The sequence below is a fragment of the Columba livia genome, chromosome 1 (genome assembly GCF_036013475.1).
Source record: "Columba livia isolate bColLiv1 breed racing homer chromosome 1, bColLiv1.pat.W.v2, whole genome shotgun sequence".
Classification (NCBI taxonomy): Eukaryota; Metazoa; Chordata; class Aves; order Columbiformes; family Columbidae; genus Columba; species Columba livia.
The window spans coordinates 190,046,221-190,069,973 of NC_088602.1; the positions used below are offsets into that span (position 1 = coordinate 190,046,221).

Consider the following 23,753-nt stretch of genomic DNA (forward strand, 5'->3'; position numbering starts at 1 on the left):
GATTGACTTGTATTAATGGGGGGGGGGGAAATTTATTCCCAGCTGGAGAGGAAACAGCACTGGCAGAATATCTTTGAAGCATTTGTTCATAACAGAACAATCTAGTCTTTGGGGTTCTGCTAAATGAATCAAAATCAGCTTCCTTTCTCTTAACATTCTGAATTAACAATAAGAGATTAACAGCACTGAGACAGAATTCTAAGAGTTCTGACTCGGTTAGCCCTTTGTTAGTGGATAAACTTTATTTTGGACAGCGTTGAACAAGTAACTCATTACAAATAAGTAATTCAAGTTGATGAAGGGGGTTTTGCTCATAAAAAGTTCAACTGCATTATTTAAATACATTCCATGCATTTTTCTCTCCAGCAAGTGGGGAAGGAAGAAGAGGTGCCATGACTGTTCCCTGAGAGTGGTTAGAAATCTCTTAACTATCACTATAAATCCAGAAAAGGGGCAAAAGGTTGAGGGGGTTTCCAAATTTCCAAATGTTTTACCTGAGAACTCAGGCTATTTAATCAAATCTTGAAAGAAAGTAGCTTATAAATACAGAAACTGCAGAAGCCATGTGTGTGGTTTCGTGTTAACAAGTAGAAAAACTTGTTAATGTTGTTTGTATTTATCACAGTGAATAATTGATAGTCATCAATAAATTGCATAGGCTGATAGAGAAACTTCTTCAGGGCTTCAGCTTCAAAGGTCCTTATACAATACCTCAAACCCAGAGTAAGTGTGCGGGGAATTGCACATTAATGTTGCTGCATCAGTAGATCAGCTGACGCTATTTCTTATTCAGATCAAAGCCGCCACAACTGGTAGCATGCCCCATGAAAGAAATTATAATAATTGTCATAATAAAAATAATTTAACAGATCACTTGTTTTTTATAGTCAGCAGTCCGTGATGATTGGGTGTACTGCATTATAAGCTGGTTCACTCAAATACATGTATTTGAAGTGTAAGTAGGATTTTTTTTTAGGGGCTCATAACTCAATATGCATTCAGATCATTTTAAAAACTGCATTAATACTTTACATAAATCTTCCCGTGCTGCTCCTTTGGGATTTAGAAAGACAGCAATTACGTGGTAAACATACAGTCACTATTGGAATTGCTTGTTGCAGCTTAGCAGTGCCCATACAGATTTGCCACTTCTTTCTGAGGGATTTTGTGAACTTAATTTTGGGGTTCTCAGTCTGGCACCCATCACAACTGAGAAGCTCCACTGTAGAAGCGGAAGGTAGTTTGAGTAATTAGTACTGGGCAAACTGTCTCTGTTAAACAGGTGATAGGTGCTAGCGAGATAGTGGTGATGCTGTCCTAAGAGTTCCTGGTGGGGTTTTCATAGATTATTTAAGTTGTTTGGTTTTTTATTCCCACCCCCCACCCTGCTTCTCTGTGTAGTCTTAAAGCAACTGCAGCTTAGTAGTCCCCTTCTGTGAATACCTCCAGGTCAGGATGGTGCTAATGCTGATACTAAGAGCACAACAGCACACAAGTGGTCAAACCACTAATAGGCAGAGAATAAGGAAAGAGAAACACATAACATCTCCCCCCTTCGTCATATCAGGTGTGAGTTAATTATATAGAATTCTCTTATGTCACAAGGGAAATACAAAAAATTCAAGAGACATTATTAGAATACTGTAGTTGTGAAGGATATACTCAATTATATTTTTTTAAAAACTTAAATGACTTAAAATTTCCCCCAAACGAAACAGCTAAATTGGGTACTCCATGTGCCTGTTCCATATCTGAGCATCCATTTTCCTTTCAAAAACTCAATTTGTGATTTTAACACAAATGAGAAAAAATAACGAAGCCATTTTTTGGATTATGTTGGATATTCCCATGCAAGAGTTTCTGGTCCTCTAAGTAAATTAGATTGTTTATTGAAACTACAAGATATATTAGAATTAAAAGCAGATAAACATGAGACAAAGATAAAAACAGTCATATCAAAGATCTACGTAGTGAAGTATCTACATAGGTCAACTAACTGTGAGTGCACCAGGAGTTGCGTGAATTATCCCTCTATACACCACGCACCTGCCATATGCTCCCCAGCTTCCTACAACTGAAGATTTGGGGATTTAGTGGGTCAGAGGTTGCACTGGGATTGTTTTGGTTGTTAGCTCCTAATGGACCTAGTTTTATATTCTCCTAGTGAGCCCTTTCTATGGAGAGCCACCTTTTGCACATCTGACTTCTGATGGGCTGTTGAATACCTTGTCATTTTTAATATTGTGAGATAGGGTGAAAATAGTTTTTTATTCACTTTCTCTAGGCTACTTTTGTATTTGACTTTGATCATAACCTTCTGCATCACTTTTGCAGTTTTAACTGCAAGGTTCTTTAGTCTGGTGTCTAAACCTTTGTTGATTCCAACAGTACCCTGGTTGGCCACCTGTAGCCACATTCATACCTCTGGCCTGGATCTGGCTGCACAAAAGTAAGCTCTTGGGTATCTGTGCTCTTTTCTCCAAAACCTAAAGTGGGGTATCTGCTACTTATGGTGTGCCACAGAGTAAAATAGACTTGCATTGAAAAATTTTGGAAACATGGATATGCCCTTCAACTGACCATTGCAGGGGGGCTGCTGTTTAACTGCTGTCCCAGCGGAGGAGGGCACATACTTTGCTAGTTTGTGTGCTGCATTTCAGATCCTTGGACAAAGGTTAGACCCACATCTGAAAAGTCTGTGTAGTCCTGGCTCATTCAGGGAGTTTGTAACTTTTTGTGAATTCAAGATGCTTCTTAGTATATTGTGAAACAGTAGGAATAATTAAAGATAATACCTGTAATGAAGGCTGTGTAATCCTTTTATTTGGTTAATGAGTTTTCCAAATTGTGAAACTATCTACAGATATTCTTATGGTAATTTTGATGTATTTCTGAGTTGGGGAAAAAAAAAAGGATGTGAATTTAAAAGTGGTGGTTCAGATTTGCCTCTGGATTTATCTTGGCTATCATAAAAACTAAGGCAGAATTTTCTGGTTTTGTGTTTTAACATGGCTGTTGCCAAACAAGCTGATGAAAATCTGGATACACTTTTGGAACTCGTGTTAGGAATACTTAATTATTATTGTCCTTAAAGCTGTCAGGAGTTGAACCCTTCTTATTGCTTTGCAGTTTTTTTAGAATTATCAGCAGTAGCTCTTTTCAAATTTCACATTTGCTTGGGAACAAACCAGACTGAAAAAAAATCCTATTGTCAGGCAACTCAGGACAATGAAAATCTCAGTCTGAGAAGTGATATTTAATTACTTACTGCCTAGACAAGCTTGTAAAACAAATTTAATTACGTGCAACAGACAAGCTGCTGACCTCCACTTAAAATCCTGTGTACATAGGGTGACCTGTGGGTCTGACCTGAGATTGAAAGGAAAAAAAAAAAGGCCCAAGTTTCCTCTTGCATGCCACCAAAGAGCAGCTGCACTCTATGCCCTCCCTGGGGAAGCAAATGCATTTTGTGCCTGCCCCACAGTCATGACAGAGAAGCCAAAAGAGAAATTTAGCCAATGGGTAGAGGTTGAGATGGGTCAAAGTCCTTCTGACCAAAGGAACACAGAGTTCAGTGCGCTGGTTGAATAGATATGCTATGTTCTATCTGCCAGTTCCTACGTTCAGATACACCCAAAAATGTTAGTTACCAGTGCCTTTATTTTCATTCTGTTGTATAAAAAGAAGCCTGCCATTGAATTATGGTGATGAATTGTGCTGATGGGCTCTCATGACAGGGAACTAAATTTAAGTCTTCAGGAGTCTTTGCAAGAAGGAGTGGGTTGTTCATTTGTTTACCTCCGTGCTACAGGATTGCATTGTGATCCATAAATAAACGTGCTTGCCCAGGCACAGCATCTCTGAGGCACAAGCGCAGTGCACTCACTCAGAGCTTGCTGTGGAATTGGGCTGTAAATGAGGGGAAGGTGGTTTGAAAAGTGCAAAGTAGACAAGCAATATCTTTTTAGGGAGTTAAAAAAGCAAATACATCCTGGTAAGGTCTTTGTGTACAGAAGTGGAATGAAAACCTTGCAATGAATGCCAAAGATTTGAAAAGTCCCCCAGACAGTGGCCTGGGAGCAGGGAGAACAGATTATGCTGTTGCAGAGATGCAGGGCCAGCAGTTGAGATTACAAACACGCTTCAGTGCTCTTTGCCTTTGCTTTTTGCTGAAGTTCTGATTCCAGCCTCCTGCATATGTCTCTGACTCCCAGACTTGAGCAGATGCAGCTGGACAGGATGCAGCATTTACCCCTCCCCAGAGCAGCTTTGCCCCTGCGTTGGAAACTCCAGCCCCCCAGCAAGGCTGCCCAGAGGACATCTCTGCTCCTCAGCTGCTGTGCTTTACAGCCCTGTGTGGAAATGTAAACAGCCACCTATTGTGTTTTCTGTTAGTGTGGCACTTAATGGTAAGTGCTTGCCAACCTAGGTTTATACTGAATTAATATATAGACCTTATGATAATATTTAGGCATGAAATTAGCCAGCCATATACACCTTGCCTGAAAGATGAGCAGCTGCCTGACAGGGTCTTAGATGTTTGCCTGTCCTTGTGATTGGATTCCAAGAATACATATACAGTGAGAAAGGGATGCAGCTCTGCAAAGTTACCTTTGCTCTTCCTAGCATATCTATAATGCCCATGTACACACACAGGAAAAATACATATGAAGAAATACATATTAATATAAGAAACTGCAGCTTTTTCTTCTAATCGTATATTGTATTTTTGTGTCCTTATAGATATGTTTTGCCTGTAAAATGTAAGTTTGTTTTCCTCATTATTAAACTGCTTGATCAGAACCACTTATACATCACTACTGAAGACTGAGATAGGTATTATGGAGAAACCAATTGAACAATAAAATACCATTCCTCCCAGGAAAATGGGGAAACTTTATAGATCATCTGCTGCAGACCTTGCTCATTTTTACAAGGAGGCAAGAATAACTGCACTGTTGCTTACTGAGGGAAAAGAACAAGTGTTTTTTCACTGAAATGAACTTAGATGAATTTCCAGGGGAGAACAGTGCAGCAGGAATATATTGCTACCATTTTTGAGAGTGATATATGAGAGTCCAGTGTTGTATCTGAAAGTTGTTTTCTCCATATTCCCTGTCTTGTCTATAATATTGGCATGCCTTTTTTTCCTTTCTCTTTGTAGTGGTTCTACTTTAAATGGGCTCTGCAGAAAAACTTACTGTTAGGTCTGGGAAAGATAATGCAATACCTTAGTTTTCCATATTACGAAATGTCCTGAAATGCTTGCAGAGGGATCCAAGTTCGTGCATCGAGTCAGCTGGAGTAATTAGGGCATGATGCAATTGTTTCTTTACAGGCCTGAAGCCATCCCAAGAACCAGGAAGGCTCATTCCTTGTTAAAGGTTGCTTTAACCCTTGGCCCAGGTGGGTGTCATGGGTTTTGTTCAAATGCCCTGAGCTCCATGACCCCAAGACACTCTGACTAGACTGTCCCTCTTGAATCTTTAGGAAGACCAAACAGTGTTTGAGAAGTACGATTTTTGGTTATGTTGGTGTTTTTTGTGTGTGGGTTTTTGTTTTGGTTTGGTTTGGTTTTGGTGTGGGTTTTTTGTTGTTGTATTTTGGATTTTTAGGTTGATTGTTGTTTTACTATAAAAGGGCATAAAAACCATTCACAGTATTCTACTTGATGGATCAGAATCTGAAACCCCTTATTTTGGATAGCCTAATATGTTGTCATCGTCCCTCTTCCTTCTGGAAAATGTTGGCCTTTTCCACAAGTTCAATTCCATGAGGAGCATTGTTTCTGACTGCTGAGAAGAGCAGTAAAAATCTGCAGAGCTATCTTCACTCAAATTTTAGGAAAGAGTCAGTTATAAAGTTGGTGACTTGTGCTATGTGCTTCTTGGCATTAGGATGATAATTTTGCATTTTAAAAGAATTTAATAAACTCTCTGTTCACAGGCACACTTTAAATATGGATGTTACGCTTCTAAACATTTGCCTGCCCTCACTAAGGTAGCAGGAACTGTTGCTGGTCTTGTTCTATGACTATAATGGAAAATATTTTTGGAAAAGAAAGGTGTTTTGGTTTGGTTTTACTTCAGAAGAACTCAGACAGGTTAATAGGGAGGTTTTTGCATGTTGTCCATGTAGAAAATGTCCATGCACATTTAATATATTTTCTCAGAAGCCTGCAATGATTATTTCAGGCTTTGTTTTCTTTCCTGAATACATTTATCAGCTAAAGGCCGCATGTTTACTCTCTTTGCAGCTCCTTTCATGCCTTTGACTATTGAGGCATAGAAAGGATGTGTTACAGTGATCCAAATTCAGATTCAACATTAACCTGTTTTGTCAACAGTTCAGTTGCCTTCTCTGTAGGTATTTTTGCCAAATCTTCCATGTATGGAATGGGAAGGTGTTATCTCTCCTACTTCGCAAAAATAAGTTTCATATTTTTGATTTTTCCTTGAAAAGGCAGAGAGGACTTGTTGAAAATGTCTTCCCAAAGGTGCAAATGGCCAATTCTTTAAAAATCCTTTTGTGACAGCAAGATGCAGGCATTTCTGTGCACACATCACTTACTCAGAAAAAAACCTGACCTGCATAGGTATGTGCCAGAACTGTGTCAACAAAGATTGGAGCCTAAATAATGGGAACAGATTGAGGGCTTTCACTGTCTGCTTTCTTTCTTTGTTCTTCTAATTAATATCAATTTACTCTGTTCTTCATTACTTCTAGATTAGCCAAAAGCTTCTCTAACTGCATCATTAATAGCAAAAAAATGGGCATGGTATAGATTTATAAATAAATAAACACATGTTAGTTTACCAGCTGAAGGTCTACACAAACTTCACATATAGGATATTCTGGCATGAAATATCTCTGTACTAGCATTTCATCCTTTTTTACGTCGTGCTCAAGGCAGATTCTCTACTAGCAAGCCTGTATCTGTTATTGATTTTGTTTAATTTTCAACTTTGGACCAAAGCTGTTTAAACAGATTACTCCCTGCTTTTATCTGAGTCAACTTCTTCATGCTTTCATCAAAGCAAAAGAGATTATTTGACTTTCTGTCTCCTAACACAACATTACAAGAGACTTATATATTTAGTGGCAGTGATGGATTCTGTATCAGGGAATGGCCACTCTGGCTGCACTTAAGTCCCCTCTGGTAGTTCCCTGGCAGAGATAAAAATATCTCTTATTTATTTGAAGGCTATTTATTAGTATTCATTACAATAGTATTTACTCTCTATCTGAAGCTAATACATTTCAGAACTGGATTAGGTGAGTATATGTTGGAACTGGAGTAATAATGTGCAGGCATAATAAACTTGTATCCTGGCACTACTGTACCTTAAGCAACAGTTTCTTTCATGGGCACAAAGTACTTGTGAACTGATTAATACCTGGTAATAGGAGGACACCTTCTCTTCAGACTGACTTGCAGTGCAGTTTGGAGAATTTAATAGTGACTGGCAGCAACATAAGCTCTGGGTACACACAAGGTTTTCTGGTGGGAGTAAAATCTCCTTTTATCCTCGGCATCTTATTTATCAGAAAATTAAGATGGAAGTACTGAGTTAACTAATTTCTCAGCTGAATCTATGGAAAATATTAGGAAGGCTCTGCTGGGAACACACAGAAATCCATCTGTATTTAAGTTTCAGTTCTCTCTGCAGGAATGGTTGGGTTATAGGTGTAGAATATGGGTTCCCTCATTCAGGGCAGCAGGTAAAATTAATACGGACAATGTGAGACGCTTTGGAGATACACAGCATCATCCCTAGCTGCAGTGTAGCAGATTGTGTGGGCTTCTCTTTCTTTGAGCTCTCTTGAGCTTTGTGCTTCAGGCCTAGTGGATCAAGTGGTAAAATACATTCTGCAGGTTCTGAAGAAGCTTTTTCCTAGAGAGGAACCACAAATGTTTTCTATCCCCATTTAAGTTGTGGAAAGAGGACTTCAAACTGTAGCAAATGACAGCTCCCAGTCTCAATTCACAGCCAAGCAGGCAGGGAAACCCTTGCAGAGTTTTCATGCAGGAGGCACCTGACTCTTTGTGAGCAGTGCAGATGTAGTAACTCTTTGTTATGGCCAGGCTTTTCTTTGGATTGTTTGCCTTCTGAACAAACAGTACTTTATACAGAGATCTCAGTGTCATCAGCCTGAAGAGAGCAGCTGTGCAGGTGATCTTGGGCTGGCTGCACTAAACTCCAGAAGCCCAGCACAAAGTATCCTCCAAACATGAGTCAGGGCAACCAGTGACAGAACCTGAGGGAATGGCGGGAAAACGTACCAGGGATATTTAGGTTGAACATTAGTAAAAGGTTCTTCACCCAGAGGGTCGTGGAGCACTGGAACAGGCTCCCCAGGGAGGTGTCACGGCCCCAAGTCTGACAGTGTTCGAGAAGAGACTGGACAAGGCCCAGTCTTATGGTCATAAGCAGGGACAGGAGTTGGACTCGGTGATCCTTGTGGGTCCCTTCCAACTCAGGATAATTCAATGATTCCAGGATTCCTCCCAGAGAGGGTGGCCTGGACGGTGCCCAAGTGAAGGGGGGAAGTGCACAGAAGCAGGAGCTGCAATAAACTCAGGGATGGCGCAGGAATAAAGCATTCCCTTCTCTTGAAATTTTCCATGTTAGCTGCTTGAAAGCAACTGCTCTATATTATCAAGGTGCTTGCGACTATTGAAGATGTGTTTCTGGTACAGCTCAAAATTAAATACTAATCTGTTGTGGTTTTGTAGGAAAATCAGTATGAGGCTGAAGTTGTTATACTACTAAAAGATGATGGGCCTCAGCATTTACTTAGCTGTGTGTAGTCTGACATCTGGACACACTGCTGTCTTATTTGCAACCTATTGTAGCTCTTTACTATGAAAAAATTCTGTTGCTTTATTTGTGTAGTTATTTGCACCTATATATATACAATCACAAGTTATTTTTCTTCATTATGTATTTCACAGGCAAGATATGGATTAAATAAGTGTTAATCCTAAAATTAAAATGTCAGTCCTGATGTAGATGATGAGTTGTTGTTTCTCTGTTAGTGGCCAATAAACAAGTTGGGAAGCAGCTAAGCTTTTGGCCAACCAAATTAGATCTGGTGAAGTTAATCACAGGTTACTGGTGTTTATCTTCCATAGCACATCTGTTTACTGAGGGGTTTGTGTATATGCTGGGAATGGGAGCAAAATGGATCTGCAGGCTTTTTGTGTTAGCATTGAGGACTGATATATTTTTGAGGTTTTTGATTATACCATGTAATGGTATACAAAATAGGATCACAAATGGTGATTATAATGATCTGAACAGACTCTATGATATACAGCAACCTGCCTGTCTTCCTTTTTTTTTGTAAAAATATATCCCTAAGTCAAAACCTTTCTCTAGCATAAATGCCTAGAATCTTATTAAAATCTGATCTCATTAAGTAAGCCATCAGCATTAAAATAGTGTATCCTAAATTTCAATCATTTAGAAATGATCTGACATGAAAAGATGAAATGAGAAACTCACCAATTAGTATAAATGTCTTAGTGGAGCAGAAAGTGACTTCAAAGAACTTGATTATATATTTGGGTTTTTTGATATATATCTCTTCTATTTTCTGAAGTACTTTCAATTTGGAGCCAACTTTTAAAACTTTTTTAGCATGATATTGGAACATTTGAAGATCCTTTATCACTTGTGTGCAAACCAAATGTAAGGGGAATATTTGAAACATTTGAAAATATTTTAAAACAGTCTGTTTAGTTTTTAAAGATGAAAGGATTGAAAATGAAATGCAAAGTCTTAGTCTGCTTGTGCTTTTTGGCTGTACCGCGATTTTCTTTTATGTGCGCTGTGGGCCGCTGTTTGCAGTATTTCATCCTGTTACCCAACCCTTTTGGTATGACAAGCCTTGCTATAAAAACATCGTGTTTTGTGTCTGCATATGATCATCTCTGCTCACCTTTGTAAGACATTTGGGCCCATCTTGAGATCACATGGTACCAAGCAGTGCTACAGAGTCCTGTAAAGCTTGAATTCCAGACCTCCATCAAACTGGTGAGAAACTGAACCCCAGGTCCGGCACAGAAGGCTTCATCCATCAGTGAGGGGTATCCCAGGCTCAGGCTGCTTTAGTCCTATGGCAGATTACGCCTAGGAACAGCTGTCATTTCCAGCTTTGTGCAACATCTGGCAACCAAAAGAGTTGTAAGAATAAGAATAGAGTCACATGCTGCATAAGGGAGAGAAAGGGAAAGAAAGCAAGTATTGTATCTTCCTGCGTGCAGCATCCCCATGCTGTGCCCTGGTTTTCCTGGTAACAGATGCAGCCTGTTCTTAAATTTGAGTTATACTGGTGATTTCTTTTTTATTTATTTTTCTTTTAATTAAACAATTTTCCCTATTTTCCACAGAAATTTAAGCAATACTGAAGTTTGTTTTGGACATTTTGCAAGGGACACTGAGTAATTCAAATTTAAACCTTTTGACTATGCCACTGCATACCAGTGATGTAAATAGGACTTGTTATCTCTGCTAAGCGGCCTTTGTGTTTTCTGCTGGAGTGGGATGTAAGGAAAGAGCAGTACATCAAAGCAAATGCTGTAAGTTTTTACCACCACATATATAAATATTGGTGCAGTGGTGGTAGTTTCCATATTCAGTGCTAACAAAAGTTTTTAAAAAACCCCACACCTCAGAGCTGTAGGTCCAAAAATGCATGGTAAGGCAAAAAGGTGAATAAACTATTTAAATGGTGAGGGTTTAAGTGGGAAGCGGAGGGGAGTCATAACTAGAGTCTCATGCTCTGCTATGGGAGCAGGGGGAAGCTCAAATGTATTTTAAAAAAAATGAGTGAGGGGAGAAATACTCTTTTCCATCTTGTGCTTTATCACATTCCTGCCTCCTTAGCTTCTTGTAATTCTCCAGAATTTTTAGAAATAATTGTTTTATGAAAAATGTAATTATATATAATGGGTATTTATTATAAACTTATACATAATTAAATAGTTTTCAAAGACGGGATAAAAGCCATTACTGAAATAAGAAAATACTTTTTTGTCACCTCTAAGAATGTTTTCCACATCCCTCCATTTCAAAATAGAAGTGAATTGGATCAGCATGAGGAAGCTGTTCGTACTGGTTCCCAGCCATAGATGTGTCAGTGGAGATAAGTTTCATGTCCTCGAACATAACCCTTCCATGAGTACCAATCTGCACACACCTCAAATTCCAGTATGCCAAAAACAAAGCTTTCTGAGGTGTTTATGTGCTTCCTCAGTGAGGTTTTGTAGTTTCACAAAGTGTTTGTACAAGGAGGTTCAAGGCCCGTGTGACTAAATAAAAACAGCCCCGGCTGTTGTAAATGGCAGTTTTTCTTTGCCTTCCTTTTGGAGCAGCAGAGGTCAGGGATGTACATTTATTTTCATCATCGGTGCAGGTTTTCCGTGCCCTTCCAGTCCCGTTTCTGTCCGCTGGCCAGCTGGGTCACTAGTGGCTGATGGCCGAGGAGCAGAATTTGCCTTTCTGATCAGACTGACCCGTGCAGCTGTGGGAACCTCCTGGAGCTGGAAAGGGACAGCTGGAAGCCCAGTTGTTGTCCTTGAGTCACTTTCTTTTTCTTTTTTAAATAATGTGTACCAAATCTGAGTAGACTTCATCCAGTTTGTAGTCTCAGGGCATATAAAATGTTGTTTATATCAGATTTATTTAACCTTGAACCCAGAAAATTGGGAAGAGTATCCTGCCTCTTCCCTCAAACCATCACTTTCAAGATTTTATGTGGAGTTTTAATCAAGTGTTTTTGTGTGGGTGTGTTTTCTAGAAAGCGGGGAAAAAAAAAACACCAAGGCTTTGATTGTTTTGTTTTAGTTGTTTTGTTTGTTTCTTTTTTCTCCTCTAAATTTGTGTCACCCTAAAGGCTGTTTTTGCAGACAAACTGCTTTTGCGTATTTACTTTTGTAAAAGGTGTGTTTATGTGAGTGCCGCATAGACCTTCTTGGTGACTTCCACAGGGTAGGACCCTCTGTGCCTGCCTTTGTGTCACATACTGTACCTTGCAGAAGTTACCTCTGAGTTATTGTAACACCAGTTTTCCTTAAATAACAGACTATGAAAAAGTTTAAATAAAATGCCTTAAGGAATAGTAAATGACAAACTTCTCTGAACGTGGTTTACGAGAGCCTTGCAGCCCAAACTCCTAAAAGAAGCACCTGCAATCTGGCTTTATAGCTGGTACATAACTAGTTGGCAGATGAAATCCTTGCTAGGATTTCAATTTACAACCTATGATACGTAGAGTTCTTTCTTCCTTGTAATACTTTAAACTGAAATTGAATTTTAAATTAACTTGACACTGTGCTGTTTTCAAGTCAGATAAATAACCATGTTGCCTTTTCTCTCCATTTATAATATATTTGCTATCTTACTATGAAAGTATTTCCTGAATTGATATGAATATTATACATTTGCTTGTCCTTACTTTCCTTAGGAGGAAAAAAAAAGTAAAACAACTGTGTAGCTGTAAGAAGTATTGTTTGTGCTTTGCCAGTGATATGGGTTTGTAGTTTAGGAGTTTTCCAGTTTTATTTCTGTTACTCACTGTAAAAACTTGTGGTTTATTTCGGTGGGTTTTTTTTCACATAACTTTGATCAAACAGTGGCCTTCAGAGTTGTGTTCTTTGAGTTACCAAGCATGTAGGCAACTTCCATTTGCTTTAATTCATCAGAGGGCTATACATTCTTCAGTACCCCACTTACACCTTCACAGTGTTAATGCATCAATGTCTCAAGCCCTCAAACTATCATGGTTTTTGGGGAGCTCCTTCCTGCCTGACTCCCTCCCTCCCTTTTTTTTCCCCCCTAATTTTCACAATCCTAAGTAAACAAAACTTTCTCATAAAACGGTATCTGGAAGAACTTACGCTGAAGGACACACAGTGGCATAATTTACAATGTTGGCATGCTGGGCAAAATGTATTTTTTTTTTGTTCCTGGTGAAAAGTGTGGCTAATGCCCTGGGTCCTTAAGTGTAGCTTGAAACAAGATATCGGTGTACATCACTGCTGCTCTTCTCCCCAAGGAATTTGTTCTCCAAACAGCTCCCGTTTTGTACCATCCGGCTTCCCGCAGGGCGTTAGCATTCCAGAAGGAGTTTCACCAGCCCCCAGGCTTCAGCAGTGATCAGGTCAGGCGGAAAGAAAAATTCCCAAACACTTCACCTCGAAGGCTTAGAGCTGGAATTGTAACCAGGAGCTTTTGGGAGTGTATTAAAGACCACTGCTTTCCTTGCCCATGCTTTCCCTATGCCCTTACTGGCCAATACCAGTATGACCCAGAAGCCTGAGTCTGTTTTTATTACCAAGCATAATGAAGAAATATTTGGGATATCTTGTTTGGGTGAGTGTATTAATGAAGGAAAAAAAACTCCTCTACCTTAAACAGGACGAGAAGTTATGCAGACCTGTCTGACTCAGCCAGAAATTCTCTTAGGCAAAGGAATGCCATGGGGAATTGGAAAGGTCTTCTTTGGTCAAATAAGAGGGAAATACCAGAGCCTTAGTTTGGTTGCTTTTCACTCTCTTATAGTCCCATCATTTCTACTCTCCTCTCCCTTTCCCCCACCACTTCCCCAAGATATTCAAATGGAAAAGCTTTATTTTGAAGGTATTTACAGAACGAAGGTGTTTGGCAACAGATGAGATTTCTTCTGATCCAAATCATCTTAATGTGCTCTGATCTTTTCCCATAACTTAGCTAAACGTGCAGAAAAAGGACTCTTGCTCAGTACCCTTAACAGTTAGAGATCATTTTGGTGGACGTTGTCATTGCACATTCAAGGGGTGTGTGTCTGTGCTTATCTGGGCAAATTTCTTTGAGTCTCAGCCAAGATATATGCCAAAGCAATTAGACTTCATCTTTCCTCACGGGGAGAAGAGAGCCTAAATGGGTTTATCATGGGGTTTTCATTCACTCTGTCATTTCTCCCTTCTTTATAGTTCATTGCTAGTCTTCTAATTTTTCCCGACAGCAGCGCACACCCCTGCAGCTGGCCCTGCGTAATGATTCCCTCCTCCTAGACTGACACAAGAGCAGATGCATAAATCTCCTGCCGTCAGGGTGCCTCCTTTAGCAGCCACTGTCCCCTCCCCCCCCTGGAAAAAGATCTGTCCCTTCCAGAGCACTCTCATTTACCACCTACTAGCTTTGCCTGCTGAGCCAAGATGCTGCCCGCGACAGTTATCCTGCCTATGCTAAACATCAGGAAATGGTTCTTTTCTGACAAAAATACAACCATTTTTTTCTTTTCCTAATGACAATTATTAGTGGAAATTGGAGCGCCTTTAGCAACTTTATTTGACACAAACATTACACTGTACAGCGACCAGCTCCTGTGAAAAGCAAGAGCTGACTGATGGTTTGAATTAGGAGCTGGAGGATGAGAAGGACTGTCAGGAGCAAGAATTTTGACTGCAATATAGGTCTTTAGGAGGTCTTAAGTTAGAGAGCCCTGTGTTCTCTCAGGCCCCGTGTTGATTCAAAATGATTGCATTGAACCATTGGGTAAGGGCAGCGCTGTCAAATCCAGGGCTTCCCAGCTGCCGAACTCATCCAGCACATTGGCAGTTTATAAATCAGATGGGACTTGTGGACTGTTTACAAAGTATTGTTTGAAAATCTCTTCCTTAGCCCTCCATCCTCACTTACAGCAGCAGAATATAACAGCTGGCTAAAAATCAACTCAGGAATAGTTTAAAAGGCAGCAGTCTTTGTTCCTGTCCTGAAGATGGAAGCGAGTGCAGGATGAATGTGCTGTGTACGGGAAGAGCTTTGTCAACCTTTACCAGCAGTGAAGGGATAGGTGAAGGTCAGCCTCTCTTCCAAGAGTTTCTTCCACAAAATACGAGATTTCTCAAACAGGTATTTGATGTGAGCAACGTGCTGATAGCGTGATATTCATAATTGCTTTGAGAATTAAATGATGTTTTTCTTCCGCTACAAGTATTTGGCCGTTTTCTCTGCTGCTGTCCTTACGATGATTCATATTGCAGTTATTTTAAAGAGGCGGATAAACTTCAATTGTTTATATACAAACAGAATATGGCATTGGCTGCCAGAAACCAATCTCGCTGATATTTGGCTTGTTAGGTTGCCTCATCGTTTCATGTTTTGGCTATCAGAGAGAGCAAGCTTAAAATTAATTGAAAAGAGCTTCTTTCTTTCAGAAGTGTGCTCAGAGCTAGTGGTATTTTCTGCTCTGTAAATGCTTGCGATTGATTATAAAATGTCAGAGGTGTTAGCAGTGTCAGTGACCTTCATCTAGCCAGCTGGAATAATGGGCAAGACTTGCTTTAGGACACGCTGTGGTCCCTGACAGGTTTTGTTGCATCTGCAGCCAACTCTGTATCATTAACAAGGAAAAAAGGGGGGATGGAGGAGGGTGGATTGTAAATGTAACATGCTCATTCCACTAAATTTACTTAAAAAATGATCATTTTTTGCGTCCAATGCCATTTTGTTCTTTTCATGATCTTCTAATTAAGCCTGGAGGACTGTGGATCCAGGCTTTGATTTGAGCAGTGCTGGCTGTCCTCCTTCCAGAGAAGCAAACAAAACTTCCTTTCTCTGCTGCTGGGGGCTAACTTGTGAACTGATTTCTCTTCCATGCCTTGGTTACTACACATTATTAGGAATCCCAGCCTCATGGCTTGACGTGCAGAACCACGTCCCTGCAGCAGACCTGCCTGCCAGCTGCACGTCATGTACAGCTGTTCCCAGGATGTTTAAATTTGACTTCGCATCTCAGCTATTCCCATTTATACAATGAGTTTGAATCAAACTATGGGGGACTTGAAGAAGAATCATCCATGTGTAACAGCAGTCTCTTCAGACTCTGAGGCTAAAGCTCAGCTTTAAAACTGATGATGATGTTTATTTATTTGTTTTATTAGAATAAAGCAGTACCTGTGATTCTTACAAAGCCAAGGAAGAAAGAATGTGTATCCGCTTGCTTGGTAGACCCATGTGAGTGGTTTTCTGAGGGAATTAACGCTTTCTTGCCTGGGTGTTCCCTTGCAGCAGTAGCAGTGGTGGTCTGGTGGCCAGTGTGCTGGTTGGGATTAGGACAGAAGGTATCTCCAGTTCTTGGAGATGGGGAAAGGGAGAAGAGGGCAGAGATGACAGGAGTGTTAGACTTTGAAGAGCAAAAGAAATAATGCTCTGTTGTACTTGAGAACTTTCCAACCCCATATGGTATTCCTTTGCTATAGATGGAAAAAGTCTGTTTGTTTTTTTTTTATTTTAATATCTTGTCTTTATGATGTTTTAGGACTGGAATTCTTTCACTTTATTCCCTGCATATCTCATCTATTAAATCATGTCTCTATTCCTCTCTAATGAGGGCAGGTACGTGGAGAAGCAGAAAGAGATCTTTCTGCATTACACAAGTTTTTCTTGGGTTTAGTATTAATCAAGAAATACACACATGCTTAAGGACTTAGGGGGAGGGAAATTGTAAGAAAGTTTGTCTTCTGAGAGTCCCTTTGACTAGTCAGCTTTTTACTTCTTAATAAACTTGCCAGCCAGCTACAAGGTGTCACCACGAGGACCGAGCTGGCAGGGAGAGGTGTGGAGTGTGCAGGGCATCCCACGGCTTTTGCTGCAGACGCTGGGTCTGACAGCTGCGTGTGACACGAGAGCTCAGGCTGAGTTTAAAAATAGTGTCCTGACTTCAGAACCTCAGGTAGAAAATGTGTGACTATAAAGCTGGCAGTTCTTCTATAGTAAATATCAACACCTTTTTTTTCTTCCTCCCAAGACCTTACTTAGCATTACCTAATGAAGAACTTAAATATGAATACATTATTTCAGTTTTCTTCCCAGGCTAGTTTTACCTAAATGTGTTAAATCCTTTCATTCTCTGACATGTGAAAATATACTTCTGCTAATTTAAGATTAAAAATACTCTTTAAGGAGTTTTCATATGTAAAATTCTAGTAGATTTGAACTATTGAAAGACTTCAAAATGGAGAAGATCCATACAGTAACAATGCTGGTAAACATGAAAAAAGTTTGGCTTGCATTTATGAGATATAAGAACCAGTCCTTGTTCCCTTGGGGAAAAAAAATGTAGAATAACTTGGGTTGGAAAGGACCACCAAATGTTGTGTAGCCCACCACCCTGCTCAGATCAGGGCCAGTGAGATCATGTTGTTCAGAACATAGAAAGTATTTAGTGGTCTACTCTACATAGCTCAGAACTTAAGTATATAGTGGTGAGTTTATTGGAATTTCTGAAAGGGAAAAAAATTGAATTGTAATAGGTCTTGTTTGTCTTCACTTTGCAGAAGAAAAAAGGAAGCAAGAGGGAGCCTGAGGAAATAAGTTCTTTACTATGCATTTCCTTCTATTTTTAGATGGAAATAAAAATTTCATCAGGCTAAACCTTACTTTCCATACTCAATTATTCCCAAGAAATTTGAAATAAGTATAGATGCAGGCTTTTCAAGAGTATGCTGCTAGAAGTCAATTTCTGAAGCAAAGGGAAACTGCAAGGTCACATTGCTTTTGAAAATTGAGCCTTAATACAGGGCTTCATTTAGGCATCCATCCTTGAAAATGGATGGTGAACTATGTAAGGGTTGGGAGGGAAAGGGGAAAAAAGGAGATGCAAGAAAAAAGTACAAGGTAATTTAAGTCCTTGGTTAATGCCTCTGTTAGAAATTAGCACTGGTTCATTTGGTCATCCAACCATTGGCAGCTCAAAGTCAAATTCTTACCATGAAGGGTTCTTGCCACAGATTGGGCTTGAGTAAGTTAGTTATGGGTCTACTGTTATCTTCTAGAAAAGTGGCCCCTCCAGGGCAGAATTAGGATGCTCTGTAAATAGCTTTCTAGTGCTTTTCATATTACCAAAACATGTTGAGAGGGCACCTGTAGTATAGAAAAGCAGAGAACAACGCTTATCAATAATGGCAGTTATAATGAATTTCACCTTTTATAAGGCTGTGTTGAATCTCCAGTGGTCAGACAGTGTAAACATCCGTCACTGAGTCGGGAACATGAAATGTTGCATCACTCCTGTGCTGAGGGAGCTGAGAACCTGTTCTGTTGTTCCAGGTGAGAAGAGCAAGGGGAACAGCCCAAGGCTCAGTTCTGAGGCTCGCCTGGTACCCGCTGGAGCACAGCTGAACAACACTAAACGCTGACGCTGCCTCATCTCCTCCTGAAGTCACAGCAGAAGTGGGTTCCTCTCTCCCAAGCTGTGGTGTGCACACAGACTTCTCATGTGAACTTTTTGTTTTCAGGTAAATTCACTTCTTCCTTTTTTAAAAATACATTTTTCTAAATGGGAAATGGTATTATTTTTCTAGAGCAATTTGTTGCTATTCATCAAGACTTTCAGACATTGATGGAGCATATAATAAATGTTTATTACTACTAATGGAGATAGAACTTCTAGGAGCCAATCTTGCAAGAGGCATTAAAAAATTAACAAAAAAAAAAAACTGAAAGGAAGAACAGCTTGGCAGAGGTTCTGTATTCATAAACCTATTTATAGATAGTGCACTGGGTAGAAGAGCAGGTTTGTGCCTCTGCCAGCAAGATGCTGCAGCTGACTGCTGTGCAAGTGCTTGCCCTAATTTTGCACTTACATTTGGAGTCTCCCAGGGGCATGCTGAGCAGATGTGAGATTGACCTGAATCTCGAAGGTGCGCAGGTTTGACTGTGTCTCTGATGGTGATTGGAGAGATTTGATCAACTTCTTTTCCACGACCTGTTCACCTTGATTAACATGTGTTGGTTTGTCTGGTTTCTCAGAAACCAGCTTGTAGAACCTTCTTCCAACTAAGTTTTCTTTATCCTCATGTGGCCAAAGGGACTTGAAGCAAAGATTGACAGAGGGGTTGCACAAACATGGCTCGTAGTCTGTTCTTTCACTGTGAAGTGGTTTAAAACCATTTTGGCAGCTGGCTTGGTGCTGGTGATGCTCCTGGAAGTGCTGCTGTTGGGAGCGCTGGTTCCAGGCTGGCGTGAGCCCAGAAGGGAAGGTGAGGGTGTCACTGGGGTCCCCTGTGCCGCCTTTGTCTCAGCTACCCGTAATAATTGCCTGTAGGCTGCACTTTTCGGAAGATAGCACTTAGCCTTTCCAGCAACAGAAACGTGTCTCCTGTCCCAACAGCAAAGAGAAACAAAACAATGGGAGAGGAAAATAAATTTTACAAAGAGCCAAGTTAAGAAAACATGTGTATTCTAGTGTTTAGTTAGTAGCTGGCTGCATGCCAGCTTGTGAGTTTCTTTGTTTTGGGTGTTAGTTTATTGTGTTTTTTCTTTTAGGTGATTCTTTGCATAAAGTTTTACTTCCCTTTAAAAATTAATGGGAAAGGGAGGGATCAAAAATACAGTTTTACATTCATGTGAGCTACAGAATAATAAAAGTGAAGACGGTTGTTCTAAAACAAAAAAGTACATTCTGCCTTCACACATTCATTTTTGTACCTAAAAATCATGACTTTTTGAAATGTAGGGAAAAGCATGAAAATAGCCACTGTTTAAGCTTGTTTAGAAATACATATCAGGGAAGATGAATATCGCTGAAGAACAAAGGTGGGTCCTGTGGGGGATGTGAACGTTAAGGGTGGACTCACTGAAAGCAAGTAATAGCAGAGCAATTTTGCTGTGGAATTTTAAACCAATTATGTGAATAACAGAGGATATGTTCTGAAAGTAGCCAGAACTGCTTTTTTGTGGGTATAGCTAGTGTGGTTTCAGAAAGCCTCAGCCCAGGCAGGGTTAGCGCTCCCACAGCTGAGAAAGCGCGAGTGCTTGTGCATCTGGCTATACATCCTCACCTCACTGCAAATAGTCCTTTCTCAATCTGCCTTTCCCATGGTAAATCTTCCAAAAAAATGCATAAAGGTGTATCTGATAATACCCAGTGCCTCAGCTCATTTCTGTGTCTGATTGGAAAGTCTGATGGTCAAATGATGTTTGGTCTTACACTTTGCAATGATTAAATGTTTTGATAAGGTGCATGAAACTACATCAAACTTTTCCTGAAATTACTGCAGGCTTTGCATAACTGGACTGATTAAAGGTAGTATATCAAGAAGCTTTCTCTGATCTAGTTGTTCCTTGAGCTCTGTTCCTTTGAAAGGAAGATTAGCAGCCTTGTGCTTCTTAATAAAATGAGCCAGGAACTAAAAGTCCACTGTCAGCAGTTTGGATTGAACGCCAGAGTATGTGGCTCATTGCTCTACAGAACATGGAGGATATTAAATGTGGATATTAATTTTGTTCGTTCCTCCTTCACAAAGAAAATATAAAATGTTCATATAAGAGGGGGGAAAGAGTTTATGGGTTTCTTTAGCATTGCTTTTTGTAGTATGCAATTAGGAACTCAGAAGCATAGTGAAGTGTTTCCTGGTGTTAGACATGTGTAATTAAGTATAAATCAGGCTGGGTTTTTGGGGCGTTGTTTGGTCATCTCTACTAGATTTTCTTTTCTTTCTATAAGCTTTCTTCGAATTACATTAATCTTCAAAGTTTTCCCGTTAAATGGGTGGCCAGGGTAAGCATTTCTGCAAATTCATTTCATCTGAAGATTTTGTCTCTAAAGTTGTTCAAATAAGCGTAGCTGTGAATTTGATTCACTTGTGTGGCAATGAACTTCACATGTAAATCGAGCTTCTAATAAGTCCGCATTGTGCTAGAAGGTGCTAATGGCTGCCATCAATCAGAGGGCTGGTAAAAGTTGTTCTCCTCCTCTCCCCCAGACTAAATGAGACAGCAATTAAATGCCCTTTTGTTGAGTGATAGCTGAGACAATGGAAATCAATGTCCAAAGCGCAAACCAGAATGGCAAGTCTTAAGTATAAGCTAAGCCAATTGTCCCCAGGGATTGGCATGTTGATTTGCTTACAGCTGAGAGGGTATATGAAAGGAATAACTGGGAGTGTAGACAGCAGGAGCAGCAGTGAGGCTCTTTGGAGCCAAGCCAGAAGCGAATATTTGCTGGGAAGACTTCTCAGTGGGGCCGTGCTGCCATCATCTTGCCTCCCTGCAACCCCGGCTCAGCCAGCAGTACAGAGTTGATCAGGAACAGGCCCTGGCGTAAGATCATGATCAGAAAATATGACAAGAATTTTGTTTGTGGTATGGTTTTATGTTGGCTGCTTGAGAACAGGCAGTATCTGATCTGGTATGAAGCCTACTGATGCAAACTTAACCATTCAGCTTTTCTGAGAGTGCTGCAGCTGGCAAGGCGAGTTTAGATTCAACCAGTGCTGTTACTGCACTGGTATAGATCACTGGAACACGATTTGCTGCATTGTCAAGCTGCATGCTGAGAACAACATCCCCCCTCCCCAAATGCCATCACTTTTATTCCTGAGTGCTTACAGGTGCTGGAGTTACTCTTATGTCTCTCCTAAATAAAACTGCCCTGTAAAAAACCCTAGTTTGCTCATCTGTTTCTTGTAGATGAAAATAATCCCATGAGACCATTAGTACTGGTTAACAATTATGTCCAAAGGACATGCAGTTACTTAGTTGGGTGAACGTGTTTTGCCAGTTTTCTTCACCCCAGATCTTCTCCAAAGCTCGTTATGTCAGTGGGACACTTCCCTTTGACTGCAGCTCACAATTCTGCCTTAGCTTTATTGCCTTGCTGAAAGGGCTTTAATATACTCGCGTGCACAGGGATGCGTTGTCTCTAATCTCTGTGGGTTTTTGTTTTGTTTTGTTTTCTGCCTTTGTGTGAAACTGTAAATGCATGGAGAATAACAAGCTGTTGCATTTACTAATGGCAAGAGCGTTGCTCTCATGCAGTTCATATGCTCTTGGCAGAGACTGTGGCTATATGATGCTTTGCAGCAGCTCAGCTAAACTGAAAGACTTGTGCAAGTTTAAGGCTCCGAAGAAATGTTACAGTAAGAAATTATTTTATTTTTGTGCCTGAAAAGTATTGCACACAGATGATGAGAGTTATCTGAAGTAATACTAGAATTTGACTGAAAGAAAATATGTCCGTTTAGAGACTTCTGTATTGAATTTGTTCTGTGGAGCGCTGTGTCTGTCACAGCTCATTTGAGGGCTTGAACAAAGAAAAACAAAACTACCTGTATTAAGAGGTCCACAGAAATCAGCAAGCATTGGGAATGGACTCATACAAAACCTTCTAGTTGGTGTTCGCTGTCCTTATCACTCAGTGTGATAAGACACTGTCTTTCTCTTCTCCCAGTCAAGGAGACACACTCTTGCCAAACTCCTGTTCTACTGCGCTCACATTTAATCTTTTACCATGAATGAGATACTTCACAATCCCATTGTCTTCATAGCAATTCAGGTGTTCACCTCTGACATGATGTCTGGTCTAGCCTTGACATACACCTCACTTGTGCATCAGGTTCTCTGTTAAAGTAAAGGAGAGACCCAAGGAACCAGAGAGGCTCTGTATGGGCACAGCAATACACTGCCATGTTACCAGCATGACTATCATACTTTGAACCTTTCAGTTGAGACCTTGGATTATTAATGTGATCTTCACTATTACCAGTACTGATACCTTTTCTTAAATATTAAAGCATTCTAATCAATAAGTATAAATTTTATGACATGACCAAGATGATCATAGGTATAGAGAGTGCAAAAAGCTATTTTGTACTGTTTTATATTTAATTATTCAATGTGTAATTTTGAAGAATCATGGATTAGGGTTTTTTAAAATATCTACTTCTATGTTCCAAGCCTTCAGTTGTCCAGTAAAGCAGAGCCATTGACTGCTATTTGATGTGTCCATTATCTCCTGTAAATGCCTTGGAATACAATGAGGTAGCATGCAGACTTCAGAGCTGTCATGACAGGTATTAAGAACGTGTCAAATCCCAGTGATGACTGATAACATATCTGTCATTTGTGATGGGATTATTAGGAAGAGGAAAGCCACTAGGAGAAAGATACTCTAGGAAAAAAAGAGGGGGAGGGGAAGACAGGAGGAGAGAGGATTTACTGTTCTTTGGAGCTGCCTGGTTTAATTAAGCCTTGTCTAGTCTATAAACAAATCTATTAACTTCCTGAATGCTTTGGCAGCTTACACACTCCAACGCTGCAGGAACAATTCAGTGGAATTTAGGTTTCTCCTTGGTTAGTTGTACTATAAGTACTGTGGCTGTGATGAAGGTTCTTGCCCAGTAAATGAAAACATCTAGTGCAATAGTACTGTATTTTTAAATTTTGTTTTCTAATTGAGAGTGTAACAGAATATTGTGGAAGAAAGAATTCAGTGGGCATATAAGACATTTTTTGCATGGAAACTCTTTGTAGAACCAAGGAAAGAGAATTGTCTAAGAGTGCCCTTTGATTTTCATCTTTGGTTAGCAAAAGGATGTGAAGGATTTTTGTTTGTTTGTTTGTTTTGGGTTGTTTGTTTGGTTTTTGGTTTGTTTTGGTGTTTTCTTTGGTGTTTTTTCCTTTTCTTTCCCCTGGGTGTATATCTTGTGTGTGGAAAGAAGGCTGACCTTCATCTCACTTGTAAAATTGAGTTTTGTTTGTGTACCTAGTACAGAAACTGATGCCTTTTGGGTGTTTTTAGGCTGAGCCATAAATACATCAAAGGTCTAAAAGTGGTTAAATATTAAGACAAAAGAAGCGTCTTTTTCTGCTGCCTTCTGGTACTTGGGCAACACCAGGACAGAGGAGGTGACCTGTGTGCTGCTAGCTGTCAGCATCCTTTTGGTGCAAAGAGTATCCCCACGAGTGTCAGAACCAGTGTAG

The 23,753-nt window shown here is 40.0% G+C and overlaps 1 protein-coding gene across 5 annotated transcripts in view; it reads left to right on the forward strand.

Annotated features, from left to right (window-relative positions):
* The window catches only part of PLXNB2 (plexin B2), a 258,438-nt gene that overhangs the window by 64,147 nt on the left and 170,538 nt on the right, over window positions 1-23,753 (forward strand). For 4 of the 5 annotated variants that reach the window (XM_005514866.3, XM_005514867.3, XM_065048906.1 and 1 more), the window contains one exon: window positions 18,099-18,286. The exons of the other annotated variant lie outside the window; for it this stretch is intronic. The gene's annotated coding sequence lies outside the window, so the exon portion shown is untranslated. The remainder of the gene's footprint in view (window positions 1-18,098; window positions 18,287-23,753) is intronic. 5 annotated transcript variants of the gene reach the window in all.